General features: G+C 41.1%; 1 long non-coding RNA gene across 1 annotated transcript; it reads left to right on the top strand.

Moving 5' to 3' along the window:
* Positions 1–6,583: 6,583 nt before the first annotated feature.
* Positions 6,584–21,254, top strand: LOC145551493 (uncharacterized). Its single transcript, XR_014087342.1, has 2 exons — positions 6,584–10,026; positions 18,266–21,254. It is a non-coding gene; the product is annotated as an uncharacterized LOC145551493 (long non-coding RNA).
* The last annotated feature ends 1,279 nt before the right edge of the window (positions 21,255–22,533 follow it).

The following is a 22,533-nucleotide window of genomic DNA, read 5'->3' as shown; positions in this document are numbered from 1 at the left end:
TTCCCTAAACTTGGCCTCATTAACCCACCCCCACCTCCAACCTCCTCGTGTTTATCTTAAATAGTAGACGTTGAGGAGGAAAGGTGACTCGAGTGTTTATTTACACAGGTAGGCTTGAGGATCTTAGAGGATGGAAATGGCAAAGAGGGAACACTCTGTGTGACTTTGATTCCTTTTTTTGTGTGTGTGTGCTTGGATTTGACTGCTGGGAAGAGAAAAACCTGAAACACCAGGTTAGACGTTGGGTCAGTGGCTTCACACCTCTGACTGACCCAGCGGCCACGATTCTGGGGTCAACTCAGTCACTTAACAGGCACATACCAAACATCGAGCTGCACAGAGCGAAAGCTTGTGTCCTCTAGCCTTGTTTAAACCTTTGTGGGGTCACTGCCCAGAATCTGGCCTTTCCCGTCCTCCAAAGGGTGGGGACCACAATCCATCGAGCGCTGCAGCTGAACATCACATTTCTTTTTAACAAAACTGAGCTCTTACACTGCTGTCACTTTGCTTTTGTGACTTTCCCTGCCTGTCGGTCTACAGCACAAATCAAGAAAGTGAAGATGTGAAGAAATGAAGCTTGATTGAGACACCAACCTTGTGGATAGTGTGTGTGTGTGATTTGGGCCGAAGGCTGTACATTTCAAAGTGCTCAATTTTTCTACACTTAATCATCACTCCATGAGGGATTTAAAGTTCAATTCTTTGCACGAGTCCTATAGTAATCACAAAATTTAGATGAAAAGTAATCAATCAGCTCAAGCAGCTTCAGGCATTGAGCATCCAGAGCTGATTAGATCTTCATCAGTGCAGACAGAACACATGCATAGCATAGCAAGACATTTTATTATCAGGTCTTTGCAATTGGATATTTGAGTAGCGCTTCTTGTAGAAATAATGTACAACACTATAAACATGACGATACATCAGACTTGGTGTCGTTACACCACTGTGTAATAACTCTACAAACCTGTTTCAGTCTGTTTCATGTGAGAATCAGATAGTTTCTGGCAATTCAAGTCTGACTGACCCCGAGCTATTTTTGCCAATAAGACTCGATATCTATTTTAGTTCTGAGATGTACAAAGCCACAGAAGATTTGTGGCTGTAATTGAAGTCAAAGGTGTGTTTTTTTCCCCAAATATGACTCAGGGGAAATGAATACAAATGATTTCCAGATTTGTTTTGGTTTTTGTTTGTAAACCTCCCACTTCATTATTATGCCATTTCAATAAAATACATTGAAGTTTGTGTTTGTAACATGAAGCAACGTGTCAACGTTTACCGAGTTCTGATACGTTTGCAAGACCCTGCGGGTTTTTGAAAATCACTTTTTTTTTTGTGCAAAAACACTGGCACTGTTGTCACCAGAGGAAACGGAGCGATTAACTCCAAAGTTCAGCCCGACATATTTCCATAGCCTGCATGGAGGGATTACTTGAAATATCACAAATCTTACAAATCCAGTTAAATGTCACAGATAACCTGCTGAGGTCAGGCTTGTTTTCTTAGCAAAAGAAGTGAGATTTTCCTTCCTGCTTTGTTAACTTGGACAGACGAGAGTCAAACCGAAACAGCATTACGTGGCTCAGTAACCGGTTTTAGAAGAGATTTAAAACCAGCTTGATGTAATGGCAAGACGGCAGGATGGATGGGGTTAGGAAGGGACTTCCCCACCGCCTAACTCTTGCCGTTCTCTCAGTTGTCATCTGGATCCACGCTGTTAGGCTTCTTACAGCGGATTAGTGCCTCGCTTCCACCTGAGTGCACCTAATCCCGGTCTCACATGAAGACAACGTAACCCTGTTGTCTGGGGGTTTTCACTGCAAGCACATGTGTAAACAGAGCCGGAAAGTCTTGTTTATATGGAAAAACATGTTGCCGACAGGACATTGTGTGAAAAGACGAGCTGTTGTGAAATAGACAGTCTGCTCAATAATGCGCTAGGTGCTGCCAGAGGTGAGGAGCGGGCACAGAAAGAAAGAGAAACAGAAAATGGAAAAAGAAACCTGGACATCATAAACGCAAACAGGAACAAAGGCAGGAAAATAAAAACCAGAATGACCGGATCGGGTTTAAAGACAGTGGATGGAAAAAATAAAAATAAAAAAATCACTACTAAAGTGCTGCCTGGAGCTGCTGCCAGGGTGCAGTTTCAGTGTGCCACTCGGACACAGTGAGCCTTTGTAACTCTGGCTCTCAGAGGAGCTGAGGGCGGCTCCAGCTGGCCCGCGCCCAGCCGGCCTTTCTCATGTCAGGACACAGACAATCAGCCACAAAGGGCTACAGATGATGGAGGGGAATTTTGACTATTTTTCTCATCTCAACTGAGTGCAATATCACAACATGCGCTAGATGCCACTTAAGAGGCTAGGCCGGGCAAACAATGCTCCAGGATTTTAACAAGCCTCCTCTAAATAAAGGTCTTTGTTTTTAGTGCATCTACTCTGGTTACTGCTCTGCGGGGAACTCTTTCGGAACAATACTGACACTGTACTACAGTGAGCAGCGTTCAGTAGCACCACACTCTGTAAAAGGCTTACACTTGGCTATAAAAATCACAAGACTGTATTAAATGTAATTAATCTTTATATACTTTAAAAAAATATAATTTAAAGATAATTTTTTTATCCACTTTGCGCTCTGAGGGTCCGACTATTTATATTTGTAGCTGGAACAGAATCGTTTAATCTGATGTTTTATTTTGGCGGGGTCCATGCTGTTTCCTGTCTTAGCAGCCAATCAGAAGCCTGATTTTTCATTTGTTTTTAGTGTTTTCATATACACTCAAAACAAATTCAGAACTTTTCATATTACAAGTCGCTGTCAGAACTGGGTAGTAACTAGATAAATTTACTCACATTTACTTCAGTAACCTTTTTGAAAAAAAATAATTAGTTGTAATTTTTACTTCTACGTGAGTAATTTTATTAAAGTGTCTGGATACCCCACCCACTCAGAGTAACTTCACCAAATCATGAAAAAACTTGTTTTAACCAATAAATAAATAAATAAATAAATAAATAAATAAATAAATCAGACTTGCAGTTTCTGTTAAAGTTTCATAAGTTTTGTATTGAAAGAAACTGATTTGGAAAACTATTTATATTTATATTATTCATCATAATATGAATTATATTTGAAATATTTCATTTTGGTCTTTAAAATACCAAAATTTCCACATAGCTTTATATGTTCCTCTGTGTGATGATGGACATTTGAAATATTAAATGACAGATTTTTGGTACTTAAGTTGCCTTTATAACAAATTCTTCTTTTTTTTTTTTCCCCTTACTTTTACTTGAGTAAAAATATGTTTAAGTAGTGCTACTTTACCCGCCTCTGGTCCCTGCTGAAGAAAATCATCCCATCAGCATGATGCTGCCACCACCAGACTTTTAACTGTGCGATAGCACATTCAGAGTTCAGACGTAGAATTTTGCATGCAGGGAAGAAAGTTCAATGTTGACCTTATCTGACCAGGACATCTTCTTCACTGACATGGTTTGTGCAAAACTGCAAATAAAAAGAAAACAAAGTTGTAACATTTTCCTTCTACTTCTCAATTACCCATGAATTTATGATGGCACGTCTCATAAAATCTCAATAAAATACCTTACAATTTGTGGCAGTGTTGAGATAAGACGTAATACTTCAGCAAGGCGCTGTGCATTAGTTACCTGTTCACTAAACTCATTCCTGGTAAAACACTTGCAGTAAAATGAACTCGGATGCATGTTGCCGGCAGGTCTGGACAGTAGGGACGTGAGCAGACTCACAGAGACATCTGTCCACTCTGAGACAGAAGAGCATAGATGTGTGCAGCCATGAGCTGACAGGTCGTTTGTGCTTTCCTTTCTTTTCTTTAATTATGTCAGGCATAATTTAAAAACACACAGTCTGTCTCCTTAGTCAGCACTTAAAGGCAAACGTTATTTGCAGCCCAGGAGCGGTGAGCGAACAGAGAGCTCAACTACAACCGGTCAGCTGCTCGCCCTTCCTCCTGCTGCCCAGACGCACAGATAAGAGCAAACAGCGTGACGCTCTGAATGCAAAAAGGGGACGACGGGAGTTTGACTTATGAGACACACGCAGCCCATTTGTAAGGAGATGTGCGACAGGCGTACCTTCGAGTGTGTTATCCCCGTTTTTTTTTTTTCCACGTCAAAAACCACAAACTTTCATCGTATAAAATTGTATTTCGTATAATGGATCGGCGCAAAGCGGTGCGTCGTTTCGGCTTGAAAATCAAATGGATTCTGCGTCTATAAGTCGACGATTTTCGACATGCAAACTGTAAACAGGATTCTATTTTGGAGTTCTTTTAGTACTTTCTTTCCTTCATCATTAAAAGCAGAAAAACATGGGATACATAAGTTATAAGCTGCTGTTGACAGATTCTCCCAAGTGAGCTTTGGATCTCTGCAGCTCCTCCAGAGTTAGGGAGGATCTCTCTGCTACGTCCTTAAAGCTTTTTGTAACTTTTATGAAGAATGTGTTTTTTTACATATCTGTAAAACTCACGGTGTCGCGACAGCGCAACGTCGGACGGATAATCTGTGAAAAGTTCGATTTCTTCCACCTCCTCTCTGAGCTACGATCAAATCAACTCTTCTTATCGTGCAAAAATCCCAACAAACTCTTTGAAGTTTATATTGGTAAAGCGCGAATACTCCTGCACTAGAGCTCACCTGAAACAACACCGGTAAATGGAGGAGTCTGTATTAAACAAGCAGAGAGCTGAAAGGCCACTTTGCCACTTGGCACGCCGCCATTTTCCATTTAAAGTGCCCTCCTTTCTAATCCATCTCTCCCCACGAGCATCAGGTTGGGAGGTGAATCCATTTTGCTTCTTTCAGCAGAATAAAAAAATCCTTTCAAATTTCCCCTAAACACACATCACTCAGTGCACCTTCATGTTATTAGTGTGTGGCAAGATTTCCTTTCGGCTCAAACAAGGCCTGTCTGTTTTGGTGATCAGATCCTCATCAAGAGAAGACAAAGAAGAGGGATGAGGACAGATGTGCAGGGGGAAACGAGTGGATTCAGAAAGACTTCCAAGACAGCTGCAGGCAGAGCAGTTACTCTTACAATAGTTTGGCAGCGGTTCAGATTTCTGTGTGTTCCACCCTTCTTCCCAGCTCCTCTTTTTCTTCCCTCCTCCCTTTTCCTTCCCAACTCACTGGCTCTCTGCTTAGAAAAAAAATAAAACATTTCGAAAGCTCTCTTCTACTCCAGCTGCTTTCATGGTTTCCTTTTCCTCCCTCATATCAACCTTGTATTTTTTTGTGTGTTTTTTTTGTTGTTTCCACAGACGAAAAGGAAAAAAAAAAACAAAAGAAAATCACTCAAAGTGGGCCTGTAATCAGTATCTGAAGGTCACGCTTCACGTGACGGGAGGAGAGGGGAAGCTGGTGGAGGAGACGTGGAACAGTTTTGCTGGCAACGGCACACACACACACACAAAAAAAAAACAACGTCACGACGAAGGAGGAGGTTAGGCAGTGCGGTGAGGCCTGGCTCTATTATCGTGATGTAAACACTCACACATCCCCCACTGTTGTGGTTACCTGACACAGAGATAAAACGATCGCTCTTCTCAGCCACCTCGGGGACCGACGTGCGTCAGCGGCTTCTCGCTTTGAAACTCGAAGACACAACAGTAAACCTTTACGATCCCGCCCCGGTTGACGGGCGACGTCGGAAAGCATCAAAAGATGATCGCGTGGAGGGAATGCGCCGTCCGTGATTATCGATCAGGGGCTTTACGCGTTCTTGGCCGTCCCTCTGCGAAACAGGAAATTTAATTGGTGCAACTGGGGGGACAATTTAGAGAGGATGCAAAGTGAGTTACAGTTTCAGGAGAAAGTACAGCTCACAATACCTACCGAGATGAAGCACAAAACCAAAACACAGTTCTGCAAAGAGAAGCCAAGACGCATTCATTTAGGATTTTATGATATAGACTCGCAGGGGGGAAAAAAAAAGGTGAATTGCAGTAAAGTGGAAGTATAGTGATATGGTTTTCAAAATGTCGTTCCCATTCGTGCTCTGGTCTCTTCTCTTCCAACAGGAGACGACCTTAAACTAACAGCCTAGGTTACTGTGGATTGGTTCTTCTTCTTCTTTTCTATTATGCGAGCAACTTTAAGGTGCATACCGCCACCTACTGTACACAAGTGTGCAGCAACATTTCTTTACATCTATTAAATTCTATATATTAATCTTGTATTTTGAAGAAAAACGAACAATGCTTTTCTTAATCTATAAATATCCATTATTTTTCCTTCATTTCCTAATTTTCCTTTAAGATTCAATTTTTGACCCTGTCCTTCCAACCATTCTTGTCAAATTCTCCCTTTCAGATTCATATGTTCTACAGTTCATTAATACGTGTTCTACATTTTCTTTCTCACCACATCCTTCACATTTATCATTATTTTTCTTCCCTATTAAATATAAAATTTTATTTAAATAGGTATGACCTACTCTCAATCTGGTCATTATTATTTCTTCCCTTCTGTTTCTCTCATTAATATTTCTAATCAATACTGACTTTTGTACTTTATATAATCTTCTCCCTTCCTTATCATAATTCTGTGGATTGGTTTAGACAGGTGGTCTGCAACTTTTAGATGCGTCTCTGTTTCAGCATACGTGGCTCCAATATTAGTTCATTAGCAGAATAGAGTCTGGCTACATGTTAAGGAGGTAAAGTAGCCATTTAGTCCAAGTGTGTAGGACGAGAGACGCATCTAAAAGTTGCAGGACTCGATGAGACCAGTGGTTTTGATCAAAGCATACTCATGTATCAGACTGGCCCAGTTGATATTTTGTTTTGTGTTCCTCTTGCTTTTCTTGTATAATGTTCCAAGGATTCTTCACTGTCTTGAAGACAAGAGAAGTGCTTCACTAATAGTTTTCTGCTTTATTCTACATAAATCACATGAAATCTGCACAGCCTGTAATTTTGATCAACCGTGAACACTGTTTAAATGTCATCCTCCTAGCATGGGGTTTTCACATGTGCTCCCCCACATTGCCACTCTCCCGCCTCTGTGCATTCACTGTGGCGTCCTGTCTCACTGCTGCACTTCAAAAGGTGCTGGATCGAGATTCGTACAGCAAATTTAAACATGTATCAGCATTTCCTAGTTCATTTTACTCAGCCTCGAATACCCAGGAAGCTCTGATCTACAACAATGTATGCAAAAACTCTGCTGCTTTGTCCATCAGGTACTTTCAGTACAGCAATACCTTTTTTTCCCCAACAGTACAACAAGTTGGGAAAAAATATAAGTTTTGGGTACTTATGATCCACTAGAACCTGTTTTCATCTTTCTGAAGTCCCTGATCTTGCTAGTACTTGTGGGCACATGAAGCAGATGTGCAGGTGAAGCCCGTCAGTCTTTTGCTTAGACAGTTCTGGTGTCCACATGTCCTCCTGTAGCTGGTTCACAGAGATCCACCTCGTTAAAAGTCACAGATGCTCTCGGATTGGAGCACAATAGACCAAATGTTTTGGCTCAAGCATCTGTTTTCACAACTGATGCAGAAAGGTCGGACAGTTTCCTCCATGCTATGTCTCGTACTGTTTTGTTTTTTTCAGAAACAGCTGAGAGCGAAAGCAAGAAATGTGTTTTTAAAAACTCTACTGCACTAAGTTACAAGAAGTGCATTCAATTCCAACCAGAGAAGTAAATATATGTCTTGCATGGCATATATATGAGGGTTTATTCTGAATTATTATAGATTGTTGAAGGGTAGAGGGCCATGTTTGATACTGGTTTCTCAATTGGTGACTGTATGACGTTTTTATGACTTTTTGTTTTTGCGTTTTTATAACGTGAAGCACTTTGAACTGCCTTGCTGCTGAAATGTGCTATCCAAATAAACTTGATTGATCGATAGGCTGATTAAAGAGAAGAGTGTTTAAAGAAATGCATGGAGGGAATCAACAGAAGGTTTCAGAGGCACAAACCCGCTCCACACACACACACACACACACACACACACACACACACACACACACGCACACGCACGCACGCACACACAGTTGGAAAGCGCCGTGGTCCAATTTGCTGAAATGTTTTGAGAAAGCTTTATTTTGACTTGTTGGACGTGTCAGACTTTTGACACTTGCTGACAGACAGCAGAGCGTGGACCAACTGTCTGTCCGCTCTAGTCTCACGCGGGACGAGAAGAGAGAACACTCTCTCCGACCCCCTCCCCCGGCCCCCACAAGTGGAAACCTGATCCCCTTCAGATTTCCAGTTCAAACGCTGAGAGAAAAGCCTGAGAAATGCAATTTGCTTGAGAGCCTCGACAACTCGGATGACAACGGCGGCGAAACCCAGTGAACTCAATGGGAAAAGCATGAGCGGCAATGAGCTTCTTGGCAGATTTAATGTACAATATGTGTGTGTGAGTCTCTGTGTGTGTGTGTGTGTTCGTGAGTCTGAGTGCGGGTAGGTTCCCATAGAAGGGCTTCGCCGAGAAGTGACTTGATTCCTTTAACGATTTGAGGAATATGCACAGCCGTCATTAAGCGCTGAACATTATGTCGCATATCTTGAAAATACAGCAATTATTGTCGCTCAATGTTGCATAATCTGCCGTTGAACACTTAAATCTGATTGTAATTGCCAAGTAATGGGATACACATGATGGCCCACTCTGGGCAGACTGAAGCGCTTTTTCAGTTTTCAGCCGAACGTATTTATTTTACCTTCAGCTACTGCAGCACATCCATCAGGTTAGCAAAAAAAAAAAAGACAACCGAAATCAGCACAGTTTGTTTTTACTTTAAATGGATTTATTTCTCCGTGAGCCTTTAATCGTCCATAAGACCCCTGAAGGACCGGATGATGGATGGCGCGGTGCACAAAGAAAAGCAGCAGAACGGGCGAGGACAGGTGAACATCTGCGCCCCTGAAGATCGTCCAAACGTCTGGTCAGATGTAAAACGCAGCGCAGGACAGTGTTTGCATTTATTCCTCCTCGTGAGCTCAACGGTCACGCGTTGGCAGGTAGGAAAGGTTATTTCTCATTGGATCATTGGAGGCTTGTAAAACCGTAAAAGCGGTTATAAAAATCACCCCCAGAACCGGCTCAGATGCCATCCATATGGCGGCGAGTTTAACAAGGAGAACCTGCACCTCCTCGCAGCTGCTCGCTCTCTGGTGCCCAATTCCACGATTTTTCTCCCTCAAAGTCTCTTCCCTGTTGATCCCCCCGACTTTTTTTTTTTTTTTTTCCCCAACTGCAGTTTCTCACCAGCTCACCTTTCAGTTCAACAACATTTTACATTTCTTTGTGTGTAATAAACATACACATGAAGTCCGTTTATATGTCCAGCCGCTGCACGCCACACAAAAAGAAATCATAAAGTATCAGGAGCATATAAACCCTTTATTTTTATATATTTTTTAAAATCAAATGTCCAAAGCAAGAAGCCGTCATCTTCCGCTCAATGTTCAAAAAACGTTTTGTGACAGAAAGAGGGCTTGTAATTTAAGACATAAAACAACAACAAAGCATCAGAACAACCACTGGGAGTTTTTGTATATAAGCGTGTGGGTCAGATTTATGGAAGTGACAATAAAATGATGAACTGGAAGTTCAAAATATAAACCAGCTTAAAATACTGAAATGATTGGAAAACATGTTGTCGTTGACATATTCTGTGTTCCTGAGTCAAATGACTTTGGTTAGATCAGCTTTGTTTCTGTTTTGCTTTAGCTCGGTCCTTTCTTAGTCCTTCTAGTTTGCTTTTGTCTACTTGTTTGTTAGTTAGATTCATTCTCTCACCTCACACCTGCAACCTGTTAGCTAATCAGCCCAGGTCTATGGTTCCAACATTCACCCTGGCAGTATTTAAACACTTCTGCTGCTCTCAATCCTCATTGGTTCCTCTCGTTAAATCACGTTCCTTCCCTGGTTTACCCTCCTGGCTTTTGTTTTTGTTTGTTTCTGATTCCTGTTTTTGTTGAACTCTGCTCCCTGTGTTCTCCACGCTTTTGTTTTTTGGTAAGTTTGTTTTCTTCTTCTTTTTTTTAAACTCTTTATTAATCACTACATCATGACAGTTGTGTGATGGGTGTCTCAAAGGGCAAAACTGCTATGGATGTTAGTGTGAAAGTAATTGTACAGTCAATAATGAGACTGTGAGGTTTGAGTTTTTTAATGTGGGGATACTTTAAGGGTGTGGAGAAACTTAAATGACTGTACGAGGGATGTTTTATCTACTACTGGCTCCTTTTTGAACTGTTTGTAAAATTGGTATGACTATTTGGCTTGTTTATGTATTTAGATTTTATTGTCTGATTGAAATAAATGAACCTTTTCACACCGTGTCAAGCTGCAACCAGAACAGAGCATAATTGTGACGTCGTGACATCCATCTTCCCCTCAACACTGAAGTGGAGCGTTCCTAAAGCATGATGCTGCCACCATCATGTTTTATGAGAGAACTGGTGTCAGGCGTTGGTTTTCCGACGCTCCCTCAAACAACTTGTGGCAAACAAAAATGTTTAATACTATCTCATTAACACTTTTTATACAAAGGTTCTTTCCATTTTTTTAGATGAATTGGAGAAGCCTCCATGAGATTATATAAAGATTTAGTTCAAAATTTTGACAAAAATCAGATTCAACATGGATGGATACAAATGCATGCCAGTTTTTTTATATAAATTTTTTTTTAGGTCTCTCACAGAACATTTTGACAGAAACATACTTCTATCTTTTTTGTTGTTGTCAAAACTGGATTTCCTAAATGTTTATCTTTACCAAATAAACTTTTTGTCTGTTTAAAAAAAACAGATTTCTTCAGTCTTAATGTAAACCCGGTCCGGTTATCCTCTACCCTCCGGGCCTCGGTTCTTTTCAAAAGCCACTCCTGCCTGCCTCCCTGTTATTACCGCTGAGCTTTAATTAACAGACACACCTGTCACTTTGCAGCACATTTACACCGAAGGTCAAAACGGGGGCGCTTGGGGAATTTATGCTACAACTGTATTTTACAATAGATCACGAAGCCCCCATTCAGCTGCCGATCGGTACCGCAGGAAAGCTGCTCTTTGGCAGGGTTTTTTTTGTTTGTGTGTGTGTGTGGTTGAGGCAGGACTCTCACCTCGCATGTGGGACCTGTGTCTGTTTGGAGCAGCCTGGTTGGAGAACAATGCTAATGGAAACATCTGTGAGGACTTGCTGGTTGTCTGCTGTGCTAACAAGCAGAGCTAAAAGCCCAGAGTGACAGCCCTATTAGTGACTAATGGATCCTGAGACAGCTGAGACCCTCTCACACACCCACCCACACACACACACAGTTAAAGACCACCACGCCCAAGAACAAGCCCTCCTTGTTTTTTTTGTTTTTTTTTTTACCTCCGTCCCTCTAGTTAAAGATCTTTATGGGTGAGGGAGGGGCTCGGGGATGTGCTCTCAAGCTATCAGCGATCGCTCGGGGTAACAAAAGGTCAAGGACTCTCATTTTTCATCTCAGCCAATTACCCTCCTGTCCCAACCTGGCTTTCCCCTGCCTCTCCATCTCCACCTCCTAACCTGCCGCGCTCCATCCCGTCCTCTAATCACACCCGGCCACATGAACGCATGCATCACTCTCCTCGGAGACGTGCAAACAACCCCAAACCGTCCTTCAAACGAACAGGGGGGGAAACAGGATGATAAACTTCAGCCCTCCAATAAAGTGAATTACTTTGATTTTTATTCCTTCTTTTTCCTTTTTTTTTTTTCTTTTACGGATCACTCTGTTCATTTCTTGGTGTCCTTGGCGGCACTCGGTCACATTGCGACTGCATTTCTGAGACGGCGGTTTTGTTGTGTGTTTGGGTGAACCCAGGGGGGAAGAAGAGGAGGGGGAGAGGGGAGGGGAGGGGTACGGTCCAAATCAAGTAATGAGGGGAGAGGCTAGGGCAAGGCCTGACCTTCCAGCTCTCTGTGGTATGCTGAACATGCGGCAGGAAACAAGAAGAACATCTATCTGTCCATAAAAAGGGGGGACTGTTCGCCTGGAGGCAGGGATATGGGACTCTCCAGAAGACGGCGAAGCTGCCGGAGCTGTCCAATGTGTGTGTGTGTGTGTGTGTGTGTGTTGGCTGACAGACTCGTAGTGGGGAGGAGGCACTAAGCATGGGCGATGTTGGCGATTACTCGTGAAAAAGGACGACAATTAACCCTTCACTTCTCGGTGACCCTCTCATTCTCGTAGTTAACCCCTCCTGAAAGTCAAAGGGCAACGGGCTCTAAGTGGCCTGTGGGTGTGCAGCAGACCAATTCGCAAACAAATCCGTGACAGAGTAGCAGGACACCCATCATAGTTGCGACTCTGTCAAAGAAATATCAAAGAAGAGTGTGAAGTTTGCAACTTGTGAAAATATTCGCAGCCCTTCAGCTTCCTCTTTTTCTACATGGCGAAGACGAACCTCATGAACTTTATCTGACAGACCAGCCCATGATAATACGAGAAATGGTCGTGATCAATCCATTATTGAAATGACTGTCAAAGCATTTCAGAATTGATTAACAAACTCTAAAAAGACCATTTGCTGAAGTAGCAGCACATTCAGAGAAGTAATTGAAGCCAAAACTGTGCAAAGTATATATGTTTTGAATTTAAGAAAAAAATCTTTGTCTGTAAATATGCTCTACCAAAAACTTCAGCTTCAGCTGGTTCAGATTCTGCAAAGAAAAATATCCTGCTAAGCACCTTTTGCATCAGTTTATTATTCAGTTAATGCAAAAAAAAAAACAGATTAAGTTAAGCAGAAAGAACTGAGTTTCCACATGATGAAAACGATCAAGTGTTCACTATAGGAATGTTTTAGTGCTTTAAGTGCAAAATATTTTTTTTAAAAGAAAGGAATATAATTATTTGCACATTTTAATGCGTTTCTAATATTGTATATAAAAAAGACAAATGAAAAATTTGCAGAATGTGATTAATCGTCAAAATAATCAATAGATCAATGACTACAATAATCGTTGCAGCTCTAGAAAATGGTGAACAGTGTTGAAAATTTGCGTGGGGCATGTATTTTTTATTTACCCCCCTTTACTGTGATATCCCAAAGCATGGTCGGGGGTATAGAACAAAATGTCAAGCTTTGGCGAGAGAATTGGACTCTGGGCGTCCACTTATACTGAAAGGCTGCGAGCGGAGAGCATCGGTCATAGAAGCAGTCCAGACAGCCCACGTTTCTCTGGAGGAACAACAGAGATCCACAGCTCAGGTGGGACAACCTGTGCACAGCATAACTTTTATAAACCTGTGGCCGAAAGAAATTCTTATGAAGTGCAAAAGAAGTGTGATGGACACAGCAAGTAAGTGGAAAAACTTGTTCAAATAAAATAAAAATAAATTATATTTTGACTACTTTAGGCAGATAAACTATTTGATTCAAGAGTTGGACTGGTAGCACATCCAGATGTTGCTGAGCACTGGGAGTTTCAAAGCATGTTGACGAGTTAAAACGACTCAAAGTCTAACCCAGTTCAGAACACTGCTGCTCAGAGAAGACGGTCTGCATCCCATCTGACTATCCTGCAAATAAACAAGAGCAGAAAATATCAGTTTAAACTTGCAGAGACGGAAGGTCTGCCGCCACAACCGAAGCAAAACTTTTTCTGAAAACGTGTCGAATCCGAGGAGGAACAAATCCCAGCCACATTTTTCAAATTTTTTATGTGCAAAACAAAAAAATAATGTTCTCAACCTTTTATCATTTTTCTTTCACTTCACAGTTATGTACTGTCTTGTGTTGGTCTATCATCAAATTCCTTGCAGGTTGTGGTTGTTAATGGGTATAAACACTTTTACAAGGCACAGTATGTACTTCGTACTCATTTTTGAGGCTACGATAACGTTTATTAGGACGGTTCTCAAGCCTGAAACTGAGAACATGGGGTCTAAAAAACCACAACTGGCATCTTTGGTTTCCAGCCCTTCTGTGGTAAAATGTTTGATGTCTTAACTGTCTGTTCAAGGCACCACTACCTCTCATCCAGCCCAGCAAGAGAAACACGCTGGTTCTCACCTTAGCTGCAACGGCGTCTGGTGAATCAGAGGAGACTCGAGTTGATTCTTATCATAAAACCACCGGAGGACATAGTGTAAAGTCAAACTCAGCCAATAATACGCAACAAGCCGTAAAATCAAATAATCCTTTATTGCACTTGCATTTTGTCGATCTAAAAAGGTTCGAACATTTAGAAAAGGAAACAAAAAAGACCCTACACTGAGAAATAATTGTCATGCTGATTAATTACGGCTTGATTAAAACCATAATTAATCAGAATGTATTTTCTTAGTGATCCATGACTTCTGTTTTTGGGGTGGCCTGCATCTGTTTGTTGCCCTCCAGACAAGTGAAAATGCCACCAGTTCAGGCAGGTGCTTTACTGATCTTTAGTGGCAGAAAACGGCCTCCGGAACGGACTTCAACTCATCCATAACAAGAGCTGGAGAAACAGTGAAAACATCTTAAAAAGGATGGAGGGAAAGATGTGAAAATTCCCAACACTCACTCTGACAGAGCTTCAGTAAAGACCGTCTTCTCGGACTCATCAAGCCTCCGTCTATTTTAAGGCTTTGGTACACCAAGGGCTGATTTAAGTGTGGCAGCACTCGGGGTGCGGAGGTGGCAAAGGGGGAGAGTGCAGCAAATTTGGAGGTCTTAGTACTCGACACAGGTTCCATGGGTTCGAGTCCCGACCCGATGACCTTTGCTGCACCTCTCTCAACCCACCTTCCTGTCTGGCATCTTTCAAAGAAAAGCCACTTGAGCCAACACGACCTTTAAAAGCACCGTCTGCGGTTCTCCACAACATGAACTCCCATGAAGAGTCCTTGTTGCTTGCTTTAGAGGACTTTTTAAGCAAACTATAAAAAGTCCTGGTATTTCTCAGGTGAAAAGAAAGTATACTTTAGTATACTAAATTTGAACATACTTTAGTATACTTTTATCGATGTACTTAAACTGTACTATTTTGGAACAACTAATTGTGTGCTTTGTACATTTAGTAGTATTTAAATAGTATTAAATTACAACTAATGGTATATTTTAGTATACTATACGTACTTTTTTGGAACAACTTCAAGTGTACTTGGTGTACTTAAAGTATACTTTTAAAATATATTTCAGAGCTTTATTATTATATTTTGATATAATTATATTTTGAGTGTAATAATTCTGTCTCAGAATTATATTAAATATATTTAATATAGGTTACTTCAAATAAATTTTAAATATACTATTAATATATTAGTAATGTATTTAATTTACACTTTTTATTTTTGATTTTCTGCTATTGATAATAAACTACAATTTTAATTACTCATGAAAGTCCTAATATTTCTACGTACCTATTTTGTAAATGACATGCATAACTACAGTACTTACATTGTTTTAGGCTACAATTACATGGAAGGATTAATTGCACAAGATGCCCAAGGTAATTCAAATATTTTGTTTTATTACCGACATTTTAAAATTGTCCTATTTTACTCAACTTTATGAACTTTACATAAATTATCAGTTTACACATCAAAAGTGAACACATGAAAATTTAAGTGTGACAATAAAACATGAAACTGAGGATCAACGACAGAACATTCCCGTTCACTGCACCTTACAGGAACCTACAAAAAAGAACAATAGAGCAATTAAACAGAGAAAGCATTTGTATTGAAAGAGAACAGAAAAATGGCAAATAAAAAAATACTACAATTTTAAGACGTTGCGGACTCGCCATGTATGTGACATCATAAGAACTGATGATGATTGGGACCGAATGCCTGGGGTGGAAAAACATTTCTGGGTGTCTTCTTTGCCTGTTTATGTTAGAAGTAGAAAAAAATAGTCAGCAATGTCATAGAGTCAGTTGATGTTGGCATTAACTATGAAGCTGTTTTAAGTGTTAATTCAAACATACTTAAATTTGTGAAAGTACACTTTGAGTATACTAATTAAGTGTACTACCTATAAGTAAATCTTAAGTATACTAAAAATACACTTGTACCAATTTCGAAATTAGTACTTTAAACACACTTAAACATATTTGTACCAAAATACACTTTTAATATATTAAATAAAAGTATACTTTAAGTGAACAAAATATGAATGAATATGTATGAATTTTTAAGTGCCTTAATAATCTTTTACTGTTTATTAAAATTGCATACAATAAAAAAAGGATAATCATGATGTAATTTTTAAGAAAGTACCCAATCAATTTTCAGATGTGTGACGTAAAACCTTATAATCAATGGCATTAGCTCCAGTTCATACTCCAGACCAGATGGTGGCGGTATTTCACACTTTCATTTATTTAAAAAACGCCACGAAGAGAAGAAAAAACTTGAAGCAGGGAAGATAACAGACGCTGTTCAAATTTGACGTTTTTACTAGCATAATATTGCCTAAAAGTAGAGAGGGCCTTGACAATAGTTACTAATTTTGGTCAATTCAAGCACATTTGTGCTAAACCATGCTATGCTAATCCTACACCGATGACGATTCTCTCACGGCAACAGGAAGTGTCTTCAATACAATAGTGTCTTTTATTTCATAACTATGAGGGAGCAAAATGAAGTGACACTATAACACAAGAGTAAAATCGGATTAGCTTGCCAAATGAGATTATAACATCTAGTTTTAAAATATTTGCAAATTTGGTAAAATTATTAGCAGATCTGTACTTGTTATCGATGAAGACTGAAAAATAGTTTTATGAATTGTGTGTTGGTTTGTAGTTTAGTTTGCTTGTTTTCAGTGAGATTTGAATAATGACTCGCTAAAAATGTAAGTAAATTAATAAACTGGTTTGCCACCAAGTCATAATCTGCTAAATCGTACTTGACTGCGTCAACCTGTCCAGGAAATTGACATTTTTCTGGTACAACCTGGCACCGTGCAACTCTCCTTTTAAAAGGTTGATGGAGTGTTGTGCATTGTCTCTATAAAATAAATAAACAGCATAAACATGTTTTTTTTTAATCACGATAACAAACCGTGTGACTGCAGCTTAAAAAGCCTTGGCAAAAACGTTTTACTGCATTTGTGGCACGTAGATATAAAGACTCAGAACAGGAAAGCACAGGATGTGACTGATTTCAAAGAATGACGTCATGATTTGTGTTTGTGGTTTTCAATTAGTTCTGCATTTTGTTTATTTGTGGTTGTTGATTATTATCACTATTCCCTGCATGTTCAGTCTGTTTGTTGAGGTTCTTAGAGCTTCAGTGGTCCTGCTCTTTGTGTAATGATTTAGATTCTTATTCTAAATGCTAGTTTTTCGCTCTTGGTTAGCAGGAACCTGCTGTGTTTGTGTTGTGTGTTTGTTTCACCTGTGTTCGTCTGTGATTGTTTGTCACCTTCGTACCTGCTCGGGGGTCTTCCCCCAGCTGTTCTGCACTCTCCTGATGAGTTAAACCTGCTCTCGTGTTTTTCATCCACTTTCCAAGTAGCTGAAAGCTTTTCGGTCTTTTGCCAGATTCTCTGTGTCCGTCGACGACGTCCCGCATGCCTGGTTTTTATTCTTCAGGTCTTTTTTTCTGCCAGTTCTCAAAGTCTGAAATTTAAGAAATTGTCATGACTTTGCAATATGAAAATCCTGATTTCTTGCCTGTTTATTTGGAGGGGATCCAGCTCCATCATTAAACACAAAAGCATCGGAATAAAAACATTCACATATTTTTTTTGATAGGGTATATTAAATGATAGCATGAAGGGGTGCAAGTTAAAAACAGTAAAAACTTCTTCTCCCTCCTTTTCGGACAAGTTAAAAAGACTGATTCAAATTTTGTGTATGTGTTTAAATGTGTGTGCGTACATATTCTTGCTTTTTTATTATTTGCTCAAAAATAAATAAAGAAAATATACACATTGGTGTGCTAACAACTTGGAACCCCATGTTGACGTTTAGCTCAACTTAAACAGCTTCATTACTTTCGCTCGCTCTCTGCGATCTTTGTTTTTCAGGTGCAATTCCTCTTTATTTATCTTTTCACAGAAAAGTCACGGTTAACCGAGTTGATCAGAAGAGGCAATCCAAAGTGCAGAGAGGAAATAAGACCAGACGTTATGGGAGAGTCATTTTCCTCGCTGTTCTTCTCAATAACTTTCTTGCTTAAATTTCCACCGAATACGGTGGAAATTCAGCCAAGATTGAGAATTTACTGTGAGTCATTAAGCGAGCTCATACCTTGTTTATGAGCACATGTGACCCTGTTTTGCTCTGATTCCAGGAAGATGAGTGTACCTGCACCACCGCAGGGAATCATAGCGTGGGTACGTCCCCCCCAAACCCCGTGAAGACCCCCTTGGTGTTAGTACAGAACGCTGGAGCCAAGCAGCTTGTGGCGGCTCCCCTGAGACACCAGAGGAGAGGAGGGTCGGCTGAAGCATCCTGGCGTAGGAGTGTTTCAGGGATGATTATGGCACTATATTTCATCCAGCATCTGCTCAACTCCTTCACTCGGTCATTTATTTCATGCATCAAAAGTCACACGGTACAAACGCGGGAGAGTGGAATGAGGCGTTTCCAGGCCTCTCTTTGCAACGTTGCGAGGACTTGAAAAGGCGTCCGCGTGCGCATTGTTCGTTTGAACGCGGCTTTGACAGCTCAACACGCTCTGAACAATAGTGAAAAAGCTCTGAAGAAAGAGACGTCGCTGCGGTGTTTGACAGGGCCTGTCGGCACTGGCTCCGAAGCGGAAAGGAAGACTGAAAACGAGGAAAGAACAACAAAAACACAGCTGGCGATGTTAGAGGAGAGAGAGAGAGAAAAAAAGAGGAGAGAAAAAAAACACACATTCTCAGGTTGAGTCTCGGTTGTGTTTGAATACAGTAGCCCCCCTGTTGCGAGGGGAACTACAGTCAGCTGGGTTTTCGGTGTGTTCGCCCCAACACTATTAACTCCCTCGGTGGTTTGAGGTTGTTCTACAGTAACAAGTGTGTAGCAAAGTTTACTGCCCCGCTTTACTTGATCTGCATGAGTTTGTTGTATAGAAATATTACACTAGATTATGGGCTGCTGGAAGTCTGGGGTGGAACGGAGCTCGGTTTATTGTTTTAATTTTACTTTTTTTTGCTGCCACCGATACGCAGGAGCGTGTTCAAATGAGTCACATTCATTTTTTTTAGAGCATAAATGATTTTCTAATAAACTTCCACTGAGCTCGACTCTCCCTTGTTAATAAACTCTAATTGCTCCACTCTAATTGACCTGCAATTAGATCATTTTAAAGTTACTGATGTTTATATACACAGACTCAATGCGCTCTGTTTGTTTTCTGTGTCCATTTTCTTATATTCTTATATATATTTTTGTTTTCTTTTCATACGCCTTTACTACTCTTGAGTTGGAGAAACACACAAGAATTCAAATGTGTGTGTAATGTTATCTGCACAAATGGTAAGAAATTCTATTATTTTCTATTCTATAACATATGATACAAACTAACATCTTTGGGGTGGTCAAAGTTTTGTTCCCAAAGCAGAAACGAGACGTAGTTTTTTTCCCCTCGAATGTCAGAAGAGCTTGGTGATTGTTGTGTGCTCGCATGAGGTCAGGGTTTAAGCTGGTAAGAATATGTATCTGTTCTTATAGGGATCTGTTAATATTCTTCACCTTTCACCCCGTGTTTAGGTGGTGAACGACAAACGTGGATTCGTTCAGGTATAACCTGCGGAAACTGAACGTTTTGTTTAGAAATCACACAGTATTTTGGGATGTACAAGACTCTAAGTTACTCTCATGTTTATGAAGGTGAAAGGTCAAATGTTTCTGTGTCGGTCCTGAAATGGACTGGTGACTTTCCTGGTTCTCACTGTCTGATGGACAAGACAGATGGATGCTAATCCTGCATGAAGTTATTCAGTAGCAACCCTTTAGCCGCGCCCCATCCAGTAACAATTGCACTTTTAAATGCCCCCCTGGGTGCAGCCAGTCATAGATTACTTAATACTTTAAGGATGAATTGCCCTTTTTCCAACTCCAGCTCACCAGTCGTTATGATTCAGCCTCTCTGTCAAACATTGCCCATTTTCCAAAGCGGGACAAAAATAATCCCAAAAAAAAAAAAAAAAAATTAAGAAAAAAACTCTCACTGAACTTCTTTGCCAGATGAAACTGTCGATGTTTAACTTTGATACTGGGTTTCCAGGATTGCCTACCGACGCACAGACAAACAGTGCTGTCCGCAGCAGGACAGACAACCAGGCCGGATTCTTTCGAGTGTTTCTGTTGACTTCACAGAAACTCAGAGGAGGTGGGTGAGGGGGGGGGCATTTAAAAAAAAAAAGCCTCCTGGATTCTGTCCAGGCAGCCGATCGCAACGGCGCGCATCTATTTCGACTCCCAGGTGCCGCCGGGGCATCGTTTATGTAACGCACTAACAAAGAAAGAATCTTCTCCCTTTTCTGTATCCAAATGACGACAATTATGATTATAGAGAACCGGTCCAGCTTGGCAGCGCCGTGGAGTTCACAGTGGGTTAGTGTTTGAATTACATGCACTTAAGAACTGTGTTTAACTCTGCAGGATTGTCATTTGCCTGGCATGCAATTATCCTGCTGGGTAATTACGCAACTCTCGAGCACATGCGGACATTTTCTGCACGTGAGAGGAGGTAGACGGCTGTGCTTTCAAGGCAGCTACACCTGCGGGGCTCCTCTCTCATTACGCCGTTATCTGGACTCATCTGCTTGTAATTTCAAATCCTGCTCACTGGGTCAGAGAGAACGCAGATAGCAGAGGAGCAGAATCGAATGAACTTTCTTGTACCCAAAGGCTCCGACGTGAGCGTTTTTAACACTTTTGCTATACTTGGCGATCAGTTTGCCTTTGAATGTTGCTCACGTATCTGGAAATCAGAGCTGCGAGCATGTGACAGATCCATCTTTGTTCACTTAAAGTGCTTTGCCTCTCTCCTCCTCCTCCTGCCTCTCTTTCATCATGGGCTCGCAGAGCCGTGGCCAGGGCTCAGTTTCCCCCGGCTGAAATTGAATTAAGAAAATCAACCTCATGTTCATCCCTTGTCTTTAATGAGAGAGGTGGAGGGATTTCGGAGGTGTTTTCTTTAGAAAGGTCTCGGCGTTCTGGGAAGGAAGCCTGAAGAGGTGGATTAGCCAACCCCAACCCCGCTACCCCGAAGGAAGGAAGAAACCGAAATATGCTGGACTACATCATCTGAGGCCAGACTCTCCTCTAACAGAGGAAGAAAAAAAAACAACCCTGGACTAAGCCAGGACGACGAGAGGTGTCATGAGAACTCTTACGGGGTTGTTCTCTTCCAGCTCACAATCAAACGGGGCCGAAGAGGAGAAGGAAGCGGGTGGCGGGGGGGGGGAAATCTAAATCTAAAACACATTTTCAACCTTCGCCTCGACATGTGGAACCTGAACTGGAGCTGTTTTCTTTTCATCTGACTGGGACGGGGCTGAAGGCCTTCCACAGGGCCCCCTCTGCCCGCGGGGGGGATCCGAGTTGACCAGGCCGTCAGCCGGGACGCGGCCGAGCTTCACGTCACGCCCTCCACCGCGCATCGCCGCCGCGCTCAACGGGCACGGCGGCTCTCGGTTCTGCAGGACTTGAGTGTTTCGGGGAGAGGCTGCAACATCTGATTGTTTTCATCACCCCAGAACTTTTTAATAATTGGTCAGAGTACAAAACACATATTTCGCTGCAATTTTAGGCAATGGAGCAGCACAATGTACCTTGTAATTGTAGACGTAGAAGGATAATGACACACGCCGATTTTTGTTTTACAAACAAAAATCGGCAAACTGTGAAGAGCGTTTATCTTCATCACTCAATCTCACCCCGGTGCAGGTCCAGGTCACACCTCTACCAGCTCCTACAGATTGAAGTGTTTGTCCGTTAAGTTTGGATGGAGAGCATCTTTGAGCATTAATGTTTTAGCTTCTATAGCCACAGATCAGACTTTGACTGAGCCATTCAAGCACATGAATGTGTTTGATTCAAGTTTTTTTTAATGTTGTCCTGCTGGATGGTCTCATCCTTTCACAGTGCTTTTTTGTTTTTGTTTTTTTTGGTTCTGCCATGATTCTCTTTCCTCTCCCCACTGAAGAAAAGCATCCCCATAGGATGTTGCTGCCACCGCCATGTTTCACCACGGGGATTATTCTGCACAGTGTTAATTTCCCACCACATATATTCAGATTTATGAAGAGAATGACTAATAGTTGCCCTGTCGATATGTTTGTCGATGTGTGTAAGGAGATTTCTGCATCTCCTTACACACATCATAACTACATAAATTATTTGACTTCTGAGGACAATTTATTTGTGAGTATGACAATAAAGAAGCCTGAATGCAAATGCATTTTTTTCTTCTTTTTTTTTGTCCTTCACTTTGCAATTATCTGCATAAAAGGCAAACAAAAATGTATTAATGTTTGAGGCTGCAATATGACAAAAAGTGAAACTCAAGCTGGGAAGTACGGAAATGTTTGCAAGAGAAACAATAAAATTTCTTGGTAACCAGTGATG

The sequence above is a fragment of the Poecilia reticulata genome, chromosome 4 (assembly GCF_904066995.2).
Source record: "Poecilia reticulata chromosome 4, P_reticulata-male-v2, whole genome shotgun sequence".
Classification (NCBI taxonomy): domain Eukaryota; kingdom Metazoa; phylum Chordata; class Actinopteri; order Cyprinodontiformes; family Poeciliidae; genus Poecilia; species Poecilia reticulata.
Note: the sequence above shows the minus strand (reverse complement) of the source record. Positions and strands in the feature narration are given on the sequence as shown.